This window comes from Mesitornis unicolor, unplaced genomic scaffold (assembly GCF_000695765.1).
Source record: "Mesitornis unicolor isolate BGI_N332 unplaced genomic scaffold, ASM69576v1 scaffold4115, whole genome shotgun sequence".
NCBI lineage: Eukaryota > Metazoa > Chordata > Aves > Mesitornithiformes > Mesitornithidae > Mesitornis > Mesitornis unicolor.
Genome location: NW_010186049.1, coordinates 45,455 through 60,871, shown reverse-complemented (window position 1 = coordinate 60,871; position 15,417 = coordinate 45,455).

The window sequence follows — 15,417 nt, the reverse complement described above, 5'->3', positions numbered from 1 at the left end:
CCCATATAATTTTTTGTTCTATTTGCATAAGTCAGAACAGAATTGAAGTACTCTTCTTTTCACCAAAGTTTTTTGTTTTGGTGAGGAGGAGAAGAAAACCAACAACTTGTCTCATAGGTTTAGAAACGCGTGGTTTCATCTGTAAAAAAATGCTTTACAAAACAAAGGGAAACAATAGCTTTTGCAGAGATTGTATAAGAGAGAACCCGGGGGAACCCAGGGTATTTTGTTATTTCTGAAATGCAAATTGCAGTGAAGAAGGGACATTTTTCTATACTTGAAAGCTCTTTTTTTCTGTCTCTCAGCTCTGAAGGTAGTAATACAGTATTTGTCTTCTGTTTATGATAAGCACATGATTGGCACTAAGTGTTCAAGTGTGTGTCTTTCTTTTGTCTCCCACAAGTACTGTTTTTCCTCTTTCTGTTCAGTTAAGTCATGTTCTGTATTTTATGTAACATAGAAGAGGCTCTGTGTTCTTAATCTTGTTATCTGCTTTCTCAGCATTTATTCATTTTTCAATTGCCTATGGAAGTGGAAAGGTTAAGATACAGTAACTGGGCTCTGCGATGGCAGAATCTTCCTTTGTGAAACTGCTGCTTGCAGTTATCTTCTCAATTTGCCTTTTGTTCTATACGCTTCAGCTTTAGGATAATCACACATTATGCTAGATACAGTTCTTCTGTTCTTCCATAGATGCACATGATGTGCTCATGCAACTGTATGTAATTATGATGCATGTAGGCAAGTTATAACAGATGTGCTAGCCTGTAAAATATATGACATCATGTTATTAGTTGGAACATATGAAGCAGTGTAAGTTATTCAACACAGAAGTTGTCATGGAATTACCCATATCCTCTTTACTGAGTTTGTTATAGCAGTGTGTGTACACAACAGTATGTTACTGATGCATCAAGGTCTCTGTTTGGATACCCAGAAGTGATGTTTGGGCTTCGATTTGCTTCCTTCTGTTCAGTCGCACTCTATTATAAAGCTTTAGGTAGAGAATGTTCCCAATAAAACAAATTAGGTCTGCAGACTGTGTACTTTTACTAATTATTTTCCATATTCTCTGTTAGATGGATACTTTTCAGGTTGGTCTTACTCTTATGGAAAATTGTCATGATAGATTAATAGCTCAGAGCAACATCTGTAATTTATGGATATAGAAAACGCATGCAGTCTCTCACTGTCTTTACAGATGTGCTTTAGGGCAAGTGAGATGTTCAGATAATGGAAAGGGGGAGTGTTAATAAATCTCAGTCAGGAAGACAATACTTACATCTTTTCTTTAAAATAAATTCAAAGCTGAAGTCTAAATTACTTTTTTAAACATCATTGGTGCTTTTTCTTCATGCTATTGCTATGTTAAATTGAATGCTGGATAATATGCTTGATGTGTAATTTAAAAATACAAGTAATTAGATTGGGAGATTTGTTTTCCGAAACAGAACTAGTAAATCACTCAGACCCCATAAAAATGTAGACTTGGTGCTTTTGATTAGTTGTTGGAATCATTTAAGTTGCTATCGGTGTTTATTTCAGAATTAGAGAAAGTACTGCTCTATATTGGGAAAATGACTGCTGCAGCATTAATAACGTTATTGTAATCTGTAAGGACTGTGAAGAAAATGAACAACAGAGAAATTGCTGCTCCAGAACGGACTAGTGATCCGTACAGTCCTGTATCCTGCCTCTGACAGTAACCAATATGTGATGATTCAGAGGAAGAAATACACGCAGCCAATTGTGTTATAGTGTACCACAGAGGGAAATTTCTGTCTGGCCCCAGATGGTGCTCAGTTTATGCCTTAAAGCATGAGGATTGATGGCCATTGTAAATTTAACCTTAGCCAGTGTAACCAAATTGGATTGCCCCTTGTCGTCCATAACCTGCCCTTCACCTGGCCTACGTAGAATTACAGTCCCGTCCCTTATTGCTGGATTCATAGCTTGTACGTTTGCTGTTTTAAGCAGATGCAGTAGTGCAATCCAAGGACTTGTGCTGCAATTTTACATGATGTCACACACCGTTGTATTTTTCATCGATAACAGCCTGGTTCGATGCTTTTGGTTAAAGTGAAAATGATACTTTTCTGTGGGGCAGAGCAGACACTGCACTCACCCTGTCTCAATTCTTTGCCAGCTTGATAGCGGCTGTCTCTTGTGAAAGCGGGAGCTTTGGTCATGGGAAGAGTTGAAGAGTATGCCTAGAACTGACACTTTAAGACTTTTGTGTCATTGCAGTGTCCTGAAAGAATCAAGATTGGGTTTAGAGCATTACCACACCCTGCAAGTCTTGACCTTAGCAACCTCTGAAGAGAAAGTCAACATCAGTGCTGGTCATTCTGTTTTTTCTCTGGATATATCCTGTAAAACTGATGTTATATATCCCCAGCTGAACACACTGGAGTGCAAGGTGCTGGTAGAGAAACTAATATTACTTTATTGCGATGTATATTTGACATTCGGACCAAAACTTATGAAAGTTCCCTGGATTCAGCTGTCACAGAAGCAGAGACCAAGGTCTTCGTATTAAGCCTTGGTACATTTCATTTGTTACGCACCCATCTAATAAAACCCTGTGGTCTGAGAGGAGCTTTCTGGCATCTGACAGTATAGTAAGATAATTGTTTATTGCAGACAAAAACTGACCTGATTTTTTAGGCTGCCATTCATAATGCAAGGCAGGGCAAGCTTTTTGAAACTGCTTGCACGGATGCTGCTGCCCTTCCAGGTCTTCTTGGGTACAGGCTGGTTTGATGGGTAAGAGCACTGTACGTCTCACTGGTTTGGGCACTGCCTTTTAGCAAGTCCTTCCCTGTGTCCAGGGTAAGGAGAATCTGCGATGGTGCTTATGCAATTACTGTCCTTCTTGTTTTTGCCTCTGTGGGTGAAGATCAGTCTCTGACTTCACAGATAACATTCAGAAAGCAGCAAGCAGTTATCACAGGAAGCAGATTTTGCTCAGCAGCTTACAGACTTGTCATTAGGTGCTGCCTTTCAGCCTTCCAAATGCATGCTCCACTGTCATTTCGCTGCTCCTTGGGAGATAATTAAACAACTTGTGTGTCCTTGCCAAATGACCAGTCAAAGCCAGGGAATTTGGGTTTCCTGAATGACAGTGGAACATCATAGCAATCTTGGGAGAAAAAATTCCCTTTCTCACTGAAGGCTGGAGGCTCAGCTTTGTTTTAGACTCCTTCAGTATTACTGCTAATGAACCTTCCAGAGGGATCATCTAGGCTTTAAACCAGTAGGAAGTAACAAGCCTTTTGTTGGTTGGTAAGTGGCAATGTATCACATGGCCCATCTGCAAACCTCAGTTGATCAAACCCAGCAGAAATTGTCCTTGAGTTTTCAGGCTGTATGGGCTGGCACATTGCCTCCTCCTTTACAGCAGAGTCCAGTTCTACCAGCACTGCATAGTTGGATGCTCACTTGAAGTCATGACATTTTGTGTGTTAGTGAGAAAGTCTTGCTTTGTCCTGTGAAAGAAGGGACTCGTGGTGATGATGTGCTGCTGCCTAAGCTTTGGAAAAGGCTCCTGTTGTCCTGGACTTCCACAGGCAGGCTTGGTCCTCATGGGCTTGCACGGTCGTGTCCCCTCACTTTTCTCTCTCTTTGTCTCAGCTGAGAAACAGGACTGTAGCCAGAGAGGCTACTTCAGGTGAAGTTCCTTCTGAAGCAGCCTTTAGGTTTTCTCCTCTAACACTCCTCCTTTCTCCCAGCCCATACTGGATCAGCAAGGGGGCAGCTCACTCAGAGCCATCTGGCTGTGCAACTGGAAGTCTGGATGCAGCAGCTTCTGCGATCAGTGACTGCAGAGAGACAGCGTTCGTTTGCAGCCATGCTATCTGACAGTGGGAAACTAGAAATCTTTTTGCAGAAGATAAATGAAGTTTTATATACCAGCAGATGAACTGGAAAATTCTGCCAGCTCAATCGCAAATCTCAGATTTCCTTACATTTCTTCGGTCTTCCATACTGGTCCACAAAACATTTTCTAATAGTGTCTAGGTATGATTCCAAGGTAGCTGCAGTCAGTGGACTGAGTACTGTAGGGGGCGGGGAATCAGTTTGGTGTGGTTTAAAGGTGAGACACACCAATTTAAGGACAAGAAATAAGAGGAAACCAGCTTTGTGGTTATTCATGTATTAGATGAACATTACATACACATAAGAAAAACACCTTTAAACCTTCAGTGTGCAAATTGTTCACTAAGTAAATCCAACATTTCCGTAAAGCTCTTGTCTTTCACTTGCTCTGTGACACACTTAACCTTGGTATTAACTGCCTCACATTTCTCCTCATTTTAATTACCTTTTCTTATGTTCATTTACAAATTTCAAAATTCAGAGATCCTCAGGCCATAGTTTTAAGAAGAAAGCTTTTTTTTATACTGAGTAATGTGGATGAGCATGAGGAGGTTAATGTGAATCCAGGACCACCTGCAAAGTCTCACAGTTCAGCTTTGTCCCCTGTGCTTGGCTGGGCTTTTGTAACACTGATGGATGAGTGCTCGGACAAAATAGGTGTGGAGGTTTGTTGAACTCTCAGGCCACATCACAGTTTGGGGACATGTCCTTTAAAACTGAGCTCTCCTTGCTAAATCCTTGCCTACTTCAGGCAAATGAAGACAAACCAAATCTTCCTTCCTGGTCCTCTGCAGTCTTTTAGCCCCTGCTGACCTCAGCATCTGATGAGGGTTGCTTTGACCCAACAGCACCTCCTTGTCACACAGGCAAATTCTTGCCTCTGGGGTTAGGAAGTCTCATGGTTCCTGTTGACCTCAAGGTTCAGCTCTGCCACGGGAGTGAGATGCTGCAAGTCAGCTGTCTGGTGGCATGGTTCAGCTGTCCGAAACAGCAGCCTCAGCCCACCTGTTCAGCAGCACTGCAGGAATCCCAGGGCAACGGCAGCTCCCACTACATTTCAGCAAGCTGTTTGAGCAACACCCCACGCGTCTTAGCTTGTACCCCACACGGCTCTGCTAGCTTCAGAATAAAACTCTCGGGTGGCGTAATTGCCCAATTCATGCAGGGCTCACAAGGGGGCCCTGGTGCAGTGATGGTGAATGAGGTACCATATGCTCACGGAGTGTTTTTTCAGTGTGATGTGGGGAACTTTCCTGCTAGGTAAGGTAAGAGAGCTGCTGTTTTGCATCATGTCCCAGCCAGAGCTGTGAGAGAGAAAAGAATATTCTTTCTCTCACTGATGCATATTAACCTCCCTTTGCAGGGATGGGTCTCACGCAGTGACAGTGTCTGGATGCTGCAGATTACCCAGGAGAGCGTGTATTGTGCAGGCATCAAGTTTCAGCAGCACTGGATTTTGTTTGGGATTTTTTTTCTGCAGCATAACAACCATGTTAAATTGATTTGCATGAGCCATGGAAGTTGTTCAATGGGAAGAAGGGTAAATGTCCCTTCAGTCCACTCTTCTCCTGTCCCTGCAGGCATCCAGGGAATCTCAGACCTCCCAGTAATCCCAGAAACACATTCACACAGCGAGGTGTGGTTTGTGTTTGATGTGCAAAATGGTGGTTCATTGTAATCTTCCCTCTCTGTGAACACAAGAGGCCAAACCTCATTTTTGTTTGGCTTGTCCCTGAGTGCTATCGAATGGCCTTATTGTGCAAAATAACCATGAATGTCAATCTCTGGTATTTCACCTCAGAAATTAATAGTATTTTCTTGAGACAGCCTCCCTCAACTGTCAAAGCTGTAATACTGCTGAGCAGGCAGGCCTGGAGGGGGTTTGGGGAAGGAGCTGCTCTGCATAGGTGCAATCCTGATGTCAGGCCCAGACAAACTGAGCTAAACACACGTAGGAATTTACTGTCAATGGTAAATGTCCTTTCAGGAAAATTACTTCTTTTCCTTCAATTTTCCTTCACCTTTTTTTAATCCTATGTGGCAAATCCACATCCCTGTGAGTAGCTGCTGGCTGCCAGAAACTCCCTTTCAGCAGAAACAAAGCAAATGCACCCATCCCCAGCAGTCACTTGGGTGCTATTAGAGTCCATGTAGATATGATGCCAATTGATAGTAAAAGGTGCTGTATGACCCCTAAATACTTCTTGTTAGCGCTGCGTAGAGGGGGGACAGACATGTTACTGCTATATTTAGTATTGAAGTATGGACAGCATGAAGCTATTTTCCATTCAAAGTTTAACTCATTAAAATATTTAACATTAGCGGCCAGATATATGTTATTAAGATAGTGATAGTTTATTAATTTGTTTGCTGTAATGTTTTTAAACCAGGCATCCTAGCTAGATAGCACTGTGTGTGCCGTGCTTAGTCAACTGTACTGATAGGGGAGTTCTGTTACATCTGTTCTCATTAGCGCCTTGCATTTCATAGGAATAAGCACACTTTGGAAAAAATCCCTTCGGACATTATACTCAAAAGTCATTTGTTTCACACACAGAATCACACACAATATCACACACAATATTAGGAGTTGGAAGGGACCTCGAAAGATCATCTAGACCAACCCCCTGCGAGAGCAGGATCACCTAGACCGGGTCACACAGTTTCTTCATCCTGCAATGCTTGTAGAGAAAGTCTGCATGTCTTTTGATTCACTACTCTGTCTTTTATTTATCAGTGCCATTCCCTAAGACACTGTGTCAGTGTTCCTGGGAGAATGGCATCTAATGCAGTGAAAGCATTAGCACCCACTAATCTCTTCTAAATTGCTTTTTTAACTGCTTTTCATTCCTGAAATGTGATAAAGTAAATAAAATTGCAGGCTTTGCTTGCTTCTCTGGTATTCCATGGACCCTGTTATTATTTACTTTATTTATAAACAAATGCAGACCAGTGCCTTCACACATGTACAATTGAAAGTGTCATATCACACACCACAATGAATGTAGTGACTCTGTTTTCTAATGGGTAAGACACCTTGACCACTCTCCTTTTGCTGCCTGTCACTGCAGCGCTGACAGGCATCAGCAGTGCGTAAAATGCATTTTAACCTTAGGCCTCCTTGGTGGTATGGAGTGGCAGGGGTACTGCGTCAGTACTGGCCAGTTTATACCTCTTTTAGTCTTATGTCGTCTTTTTTTCCTGCCTGTTTACCTCTTTGTAATTAGAGATAGCATTGCAGTTGTCTATCAAGCTAAACATCTCCACTTCTCTGTCCTTCTCCTGTAAGATGGGCACTTCTGGACTGTTGTGGCAGCACTGCTCTGCCCTGTTCTGGTTTGTGAATCTCCGTCTTGAATGTTGAAGATGTTGTCACGTGCAGTTTTTGAAAGAAAGCCCTCATACAGTGGCATTAATACTTTGCTATCTACTGAAAATGGCTTGATTGATGCTTCCCAGCATTACATTTGTCTCTTTCATAGCTGGATCTTACAGACCGTTCATTCTTCACGTTAGTAATTTCTTATTGATGAGCTCTCAGCTTACGCAGGAGTTTCTGCAGTTAACTCCCAAGTGCTGAATCACAATATTTTTTTGTTCATGTGGGACTCATTTCACATTTCTATTGCTCTTGTCACCAAACCAATCCATTTCTTTTGGGGTAGTTATTGTAATCCTCCTCTATGTTGGCAATGATACCCCACATCGCTGACTCCCTTTAGCCCACTTGTTTTTACCAAAGTTATTAAAGAAAATGCTAAACTAGATTTATCCTTCAGAAACTCCAGTAGCCAAGCTCCCTGCTGTCTGACATTCTTCCCCTTAATACTTTTTGCTGTTTTTCCTTCGCCCAGCTGCCTACCCACCAGCTACTACTTTCTAAATTGACAAATGGTTTCCACTGGAAATGCTTTACTGAAGTCCAGCTGTATGAGACTGACTGAATTTCTTTTGTCTGTGTCTAAAACATGGATCATCTTACCATGTCAGCCTGGAGAACTCTTCGAATTTTAGCCTGTTTCACCTTTATGTCCATGACACTTATTAACTTTCTTTTAAAAATTTGTTCTGAATTCTCCCATACTCCTGAGGTCAGACCTACAGGACTGTATCCATTCACATTACTTTCCTATTCTTAATGCCAGAATATACTGTTCTCTGGTCAAATAATAGCACTTCTAACTGGATACACTATTATAAAAACACTTGGTACAAGACCATAGCAGATTATTATTTCTGTGAGGTATCATTGTTATGGAGCTGTGAAAAGGAAAGGTGTAGTTCTGTTTAGCTTTATTTTCCGAAAGGAACTTCTAACCATGGCGAGATGAAAGAGCTCAGTTGTGTGCTATATGGGTGAGAAATCCTAGGCTGTTTTTTTACTTAGCCTTTAGTCTTTTTAATGTATGCATTGGTTTACATTTCAGTGGCTGTTTACAAAAACAGCTTTTCTTGGAATAGGAATGGAAACAAAATGAATAATACAGTGGTTTCCATTTAAAAAGAAAAACAAAAATCAGCTGTTGTCATTATATACAAGAAGGGGAAATGATTTTGGTATCTCACTTCTCACCAGCTGAGTTGGTAATAGAAATTGAGAAGCACTGAAATAATGTTCTTAAAGGGCTGTTTTCATTTTGATAGGGCTGTCTTTTTCTCGCATTTTAACAGTCCTTGAGCAGTGATCAGCTATCTTGGATGTGACCTGACATGGCAGGACATGTTATAATCTTTTATTAACATAGGGGGTAGGATGATAAATTATGCCAGCTATGTATTCATTCGCAAATTGCGGTCAGCAGAATGTAGTCCCCCTATCAATCTAATTTAATGACTTTGATGGGAAGTACTTTTTTCTTTTCTCTTTAACTTCTTTACTTGATGATGAACTTGATCTTAGTAAGGCAGAATGCCAACTTCCAAACTGAGATTTGGACAGCATTTGGACAAGACCTGTTCTCTTTTTAAGAAGAAAAGCTGTGAGCTATCTAATAGACCCAAGTGATGGGGAGCACTGCTTTACATTCGTATCACAGTGCCAGGACTTCAGGGTCCCCAGGTATTAGGTGGGGAATTGCTGTTCATGCGCTGATGTGGAAAGGAGAATGTGCAGTGTTGAGTCACTGGTAACAAGCTGACATCGGCGAAGTTGCTGCCAGATGGACCAAAGGAAGCTCTTTGGTTTCACTCCACCTTCCGTTTTAGTTTTCAATTTGCTGCATGCGGATTTCATGGATGATGGGTTCTGTTTAAGAGGCAGGCTGACTCATTTCAGCTGAACTATGCACGTGAATATAATAAGCGAATTTTGGCCCATTTTGGTTCGTCTTCTTGTGCCTTGTACAAACGCCGTATAAATGTCCGGATGAGCATTTGATTGCTTTTCCTTTTTCAGAGCTTTGAAAATGGGGGAAAAAAGAAACCCCAATGAAATCCTAAGTGTGGTTATCACCTGGATTGCATTTTGTGATCAACTCTGGAATAATAAATGTTTCTAGGAGATACGTATAATCTTTGTGTAGAAACTTGGTGAAAAAAAGTGATTTATAACAACTTCTCAGCCCCCAGTTTTGCATTCATGGCAGATAATAAATAGTAGAAGAATGTTTCTTGGCTTTTTTGCCACTGTATAATGCAGGGCTCATGCACATATTTAATACATTTTAAAATAAAGGAGGCAGTTTGATAAATGGGTGGCCCAGCATTGCAATCACACACAGAATGGACAGCTGTACTATCGTTTCCCCATCAGTAACGCAGGGTTTACATTCGCATCAGACGCTAATGTAAATGTCTTTACATTTTCTATTTGCTTAGGTATAAAGTGATTTGGGTAATGGATTCTTTATTGCACTATGCCTTGTGGCTGTGCAACTGATTTAATCTGGTACCTTACCTACCATTTTCTGTGGTAGGGAAGAAGACTGTGTAGTGTAGAAAGCTCTAATTTAATAAATTTTTGGGACCTTGAAAAGGTGTTCTGCCTTCCAGGGATTTCCGCCTCAGTTTAAATATTTGCATCGCTTTGCAGTTAAGTGTTGACAGGGACGTGTAGCTTCTTATCCATTGGGGTATTGCACCTGAGGAGGAAAATAATAAAAAACTACGTAAAACATTTTTTTAAATTCTTTTTGAAAGATTTCTAATTCTCTTAAGGCAGCACCCAAATATTTATACCTTTTTTCCCCTCAGAGGCTACCAGCCATTACATGTTTCTTGGCTGGATCTCATACTTCATTTGTGGATATCTTACTGTTATCTAATAATAAGCAAAGTGGAGATGAATTGCCTGTAGACATTGTAGACTTTGTGTAGAACTTGAAAAGACTGAAAAGTGCAAGGAAGTGTTAGCACCAAGCATCCCAAAAATGTACTGAACTGTTGCACTCTGGCAAGTACCTAATGGCCCAGATAAGCTTCATATTGTGATGCTGGACTTCTCTTGCTTCTCTTAGGACTAAAGAGCTGTCAATGGATTGCAATTCCTTCTGGTACCATAATATAGTGTTACAAAAAGAAATATCTAGTAAGTACAACTGAACTATGTTGCCTGTAGAGATGAACTTGCCCTTCTATATTAATCTTTCTCTGCAGGTGTTTTTTCATAGTCGTTATAGGAGGGAAGGTTTTTCTAAATGACCTAAGTGGTGTGAGATCACAGATTTTATTTGGAATCAATTCCTAAGTCTAAATTTTTATTGAAAAAAACCAAAACCAAAACGAAACAAAAATAAAACCCACACCCAACAAATTCCAGGTGCACTTTCATAAGACTCCTGTGAGTTGGTTCTGTATCTGCTTAACCTTTTAAGGGCACTATGGTGAGCTGTCATTTCCCCACATCCCAGGTTCTTTGGTTGTACACCTAGCTGGCTGGCAGCTGAAACATCTTCTTTTCTGACTTGTGACACCTCGCGAGCCTGAATTCCCAGAGCTGCAAAGCTTGCAGCTCGCTGGTGATTCAGCTCCTACACTCCTCAGCTATAGCGTAGTCAGTCTGGCAGCATTGACTTGCTTGAAAGGAAATCCTGAAATTCCTGTTTGGTAGGAAACATAGATAATTTAAATTCTTAGTCCTCTAGGGAACGAGTGTTCCCTAGCCATGTTCCAAAGGCTGGTATTGTTTATGGAGTGGGACCATGAGAATTCCTGCCCAGCTGTGCTCTGAAGGCCCTTAGATGACTTTTGGAAATCCCACGCTGAGTCTTTGGCTGCATTCAGAAAGGATCACAAGCAGGGAGCAGTTATTGCCAAGTTTTCTGTCACAAGGAGGAGAATAATGTATTGATGAGTTAAGTTTGAACTTTTGCTTCATTTTACCATTTGTGATCATTATTATTGCCTACACTAGAATAATTCTCAGAGTTTGGCCTATGGCTACAACTCTTCTGTTCCATCTGTTGCAGAGATGCAAATTTAAACAGGCAGAAAAATACCATCCCAACTCAATCCATGTACTGCTACATCAAGGCAAAATTTGCCACTTCTCAGTATGAGACAATTTTCTTTGGAAGAAAGGTTTTCTGTATCTGCTCATCTCAGGTGATTTCATGGCTCCTTCTCATAATGCATCCATGCAGTGAGTGCTTCAGAAGAAACAACAGGGTGGCAGGTGGTGCTCTTCTGCCTGCTGATGCATTAGCTGCATCAAATAAACCTGCACTGATTTTATTAATACAGTGGTGCAAATGATAGAAACCACCTAAGGCCCTTTCTGTTCCTTGGGCGTAATGGTAGCACTGGTGGGACCTTGCAACAGCGGGGTAATAGGGGCAAAATGCTAGGTAGGTATGGTAGCTGCTTCTTACTAAGTAGAGTAGCGAGAGACAGCAAGATCCTTGTGTTCCACGTTTCCAGTTTAGTAACTGCAGTGCTTCAAGTGTTGTGGCTGTGCGAATAAAATATTAGCATCAATTTGAAGGATGTTTTAGATCACACACCTTCAGTGTTCAGCGTAAAAGCTGAAGGGACAGGATCCACATCCTTTTGCTTCTATGTGCCCTTCCTTCTTTCTCCGTCCTTGCTAATAATTTCTCCAGCTCCCCCGCCCTCCCTTTTTAAGCAACGTGTCACACCTCCATTGTTTCTCCTATGCCTTTCTGCTAAGGATATTGTATTCTCTTCCTACGGCTGTTAAAGTGATGCGCCTTAAATCTTCTTTACAATGTTGTTCTGCCTGTTGGAAAGCAAAGCATTGACTGTGGATATAATGCAGTTTTGTTTGAAGTGGTAATTAAATAAGAAGCAGTATATTGGGAGGCAGAGTTGCCAAGTGCCTAAGAATGGAGTGGAAATTTTAATCTTTTCATGGTCTTCTGCCGTCGTTCCCTCAGGAAAGTAGAAGGCATGGGATATCTACCATCGGGAAAGAACTCTAAACAAAGTGTTGGTTTCCATCTAAGCTCCTGTTTGCAGCCCATTACAAAATGTACCAACCTCAAAAGCCACCCTGTTTTCAGTTCCCAATGAAGCTCACTTCGATTATTTCTGTTTTCCAGTTTCTTTGACAGCTCAGCATCAGTGCCGCCTCCACCTCACGCAATTTTAAGATCCTGTTCAATAAGCAGAACAAGTATAAACATGGTTCTCTACACCAGTTATCCTGGGGGAGGGATGGGAAGAGAGGAGAAAAAACCATGGCAAGGCACCACAGCATGCTCAGTGGGGTGTTTTAACAAGACAGATCACTTCTCTTCAAATTTGGAGTGTTGCCCTAACTTTGAAATTCCTTACTGTGGTGTGTGCTGGGTAGCCCTGGGTCCTTTTCTTTCCTTTTTCTCTTCCCAGCCCACATTCCCCTCCCTCCACAAGCCCTGCTGACTCTGCTCCCTCCCGTTTCTCCCTTGCCCACGCTCTCAGAGTATCGCTGGCTCCACGCCTTACTCAGCCAGGAGAGCATCATGAATACTGCATACTGCTCAAATGTGCGTGTCTGATCGGCAAAGTTCTGCAGTAAATGATGCTGTAGATAGAAACTGTGGGGGGAATATCACAAACCAGAGTCAAGCAAATTGCTGTGTTTTCCAAAGAGAGAAAACACATTGAAAATAGTCATTTGTAAATGACACATATGCCTAGTGAGTGAATCATATGCAGGGTTCTAAAAACTAGGGTTTATCATAAAAATCACGTAAAATAGGGACCTCAAGATTATCTGTTTAAACCCCATCTCCAGGGCAGTTCAGCTGTACCTCAAACATTGCTACCAATGTTTATCTAACCTTTTCAAAGAGATTTCCATTATAGAAATTAAGCAATATCCCTAAGCTGCACATTTAATTCACTGGTGGTTTCTTATACTCTGAACATGGAGTACATTTTACTTCTTCCTCTTTGCAGCAACACTTCGTGTACATGTGATATACGTTAGCTGACTTCTCAGTCTCTCTTCCTCAGGTGGAGCACCTCTTTTTCTTTCAGTGTTTGCTCAAAGGGGCTTCTAGCCAGACATTGCTCATCCATGTCTTCTTGCCTCTAAATTCAAAGAGGTGAACAGTCAGTGGATTTTTTGAAATACAGAGTCCTAAACTGAGCAAACTACTTCAGAGGAGGCTTTGTCAGGTCTTAGTGCTGTGATGTTGGGGGTTTTATTTTCTTCTCCCAAGAGTGTGATAGTGTTGATTGATGTTTGATTTCTGAGCCATTTTAGCCTCACAGGTCCTCTTCTGTCTCCTAGCCGGTCATTTTGCATCCAGTATTTGTGCAGTTGATTGTTGTGACCTTCAGCTCACTGACAAGATCTGAGGTATAACACTTAGCGATTCTCTTTACTGAGGCACATCCTATTTATTTCAGACCACTTTTCCATTTTCTTAGGGTTGTTTGGGGTTCTAATCCTGTTCTCCAGCAGTTTTTGCCCTTTGCAACTCTACGTGGTCTGCAAATGTAGCAAATGTATTACATCATCCAAGGCACTGATGAAATGGCTGTACACTATGAGTCTCATTAAGATAACGAGCTCATGATAGCTACCCTTCAAATACAGTTTTTCAACTAGGAATGTGCCTGCTTGATGTTACTCCTGTTCCCTTTGGTTCACTATGAAGGTGTTGCATGATGTAGGTTTTGATGGTTTTCTACTAATGTCACAGGAGTCTGGATTGATGTCATTGGTATTGATTGCTACAGATCACCTTGCTATCTTCTCCATGTCTGTGGATTAAATCTTTGTTGTTCTCTAACCTTGCCAGCAATTGCAGGTAGGTGCACTGAAGTCTGATTGTCTCTATTCTCCTTTTCCTACTCTGTGTAACTGGTTTTTTCTACTCTTTACGTATCTCTGTTTTTCACGACTTCTTGAAGACTTTTCCTGAAAACTTTTCTCACCCACAAGGTTGTTGTAATTGCTTATGTCAGGCTGACGCTTCTTAGTTATGCTTCCTTGTAATTATTTGCTTGTAGATGTCAGCTAGTGTGCAAGAAAATGTCAACCTTTCAATTAATAGACTCTTTTTAATTACTATTACTGCCCCCTCCTCTTATTTAGCAAAACTGTTCCTTGATAGCTTTTTGAGATGAAGGCTGTTGTACTTTTCAGCTGTTTATGATGTGCCTTTTCTGTTTTATTCTGGAGTCTTGGGGCCAGGTTCTGACCTAATCCCAGTGCCTCAGCATCTCTGGCTGTCAGAAGACGTGATCTTCAGTCAGTATAAGCCAAGAGCATTTAAACTGTCTTAAGGTAAATCATCCTAACTGTGCCCCGGGCCACATTTAGGAGGTGAAACCATCTTTGCTTTTTGCCCTTTAAGGAAAGCTCAGCAGATATCTGGCTCATCTGGGAAATGAGCTCACTGAGTTTACATGAAATACTTCATTCACTTAACTTTTCTCTCCTTTGAATGTAGTACTTCTTTAAAGTGCCTTTACAAAGTTCTTTCTTCCCTTCTACCACACATTACGGGGTGAAAACCTTGCCCCACTGAAATCGGTATGAACTTCAGTTAGGTCAGAAATTTCACCCTAGAATTTAAAGTATGGTTATACTGCGCAAGCCTTAAGTAATGTGCTTCATTTTGCTAAGCTTGCTTTTTCTCTTTAACTGCTCCTCAGTCAAAACTAAATAGAGAATAAAGAGAGAAGTTTATATCATCTCGATTTTTGTACAGACAAAGCCTATGTTATAAGAATTTTTACGTTTTCAGAACAAGGCCAAGTTCTCTGTAACCTATTTCATTACATGTTAAATAAATTTGGATAAAGAATAGATTTGTGTCTCAGGGAACAATCCCAGGAAATCTGAGTTGAATTGATGACCCTGACATTGGCATTACCTTATCATGTTTTCGCTTTTCCATCTGTAAAATGAGGATAATGATACTGGTATTTCTTTAAAGCCCTTGGAGATCTTTGGCTGAGAACTTTTGTCTATATTCTGTAAGTGACACTTCTTTACTTTCCAGAAACCTTTCCAGGCTTCCATTAAAAAAATAAATGTGTTCAGCTTTTTGTACTGGCACTTAGAGACTTCAATGTTGCTTGACCTGTGAAATCTCTTCCAAAAATGAGTCAGAAGAGATGGGCCCTTCTTTTTGCAGCCCT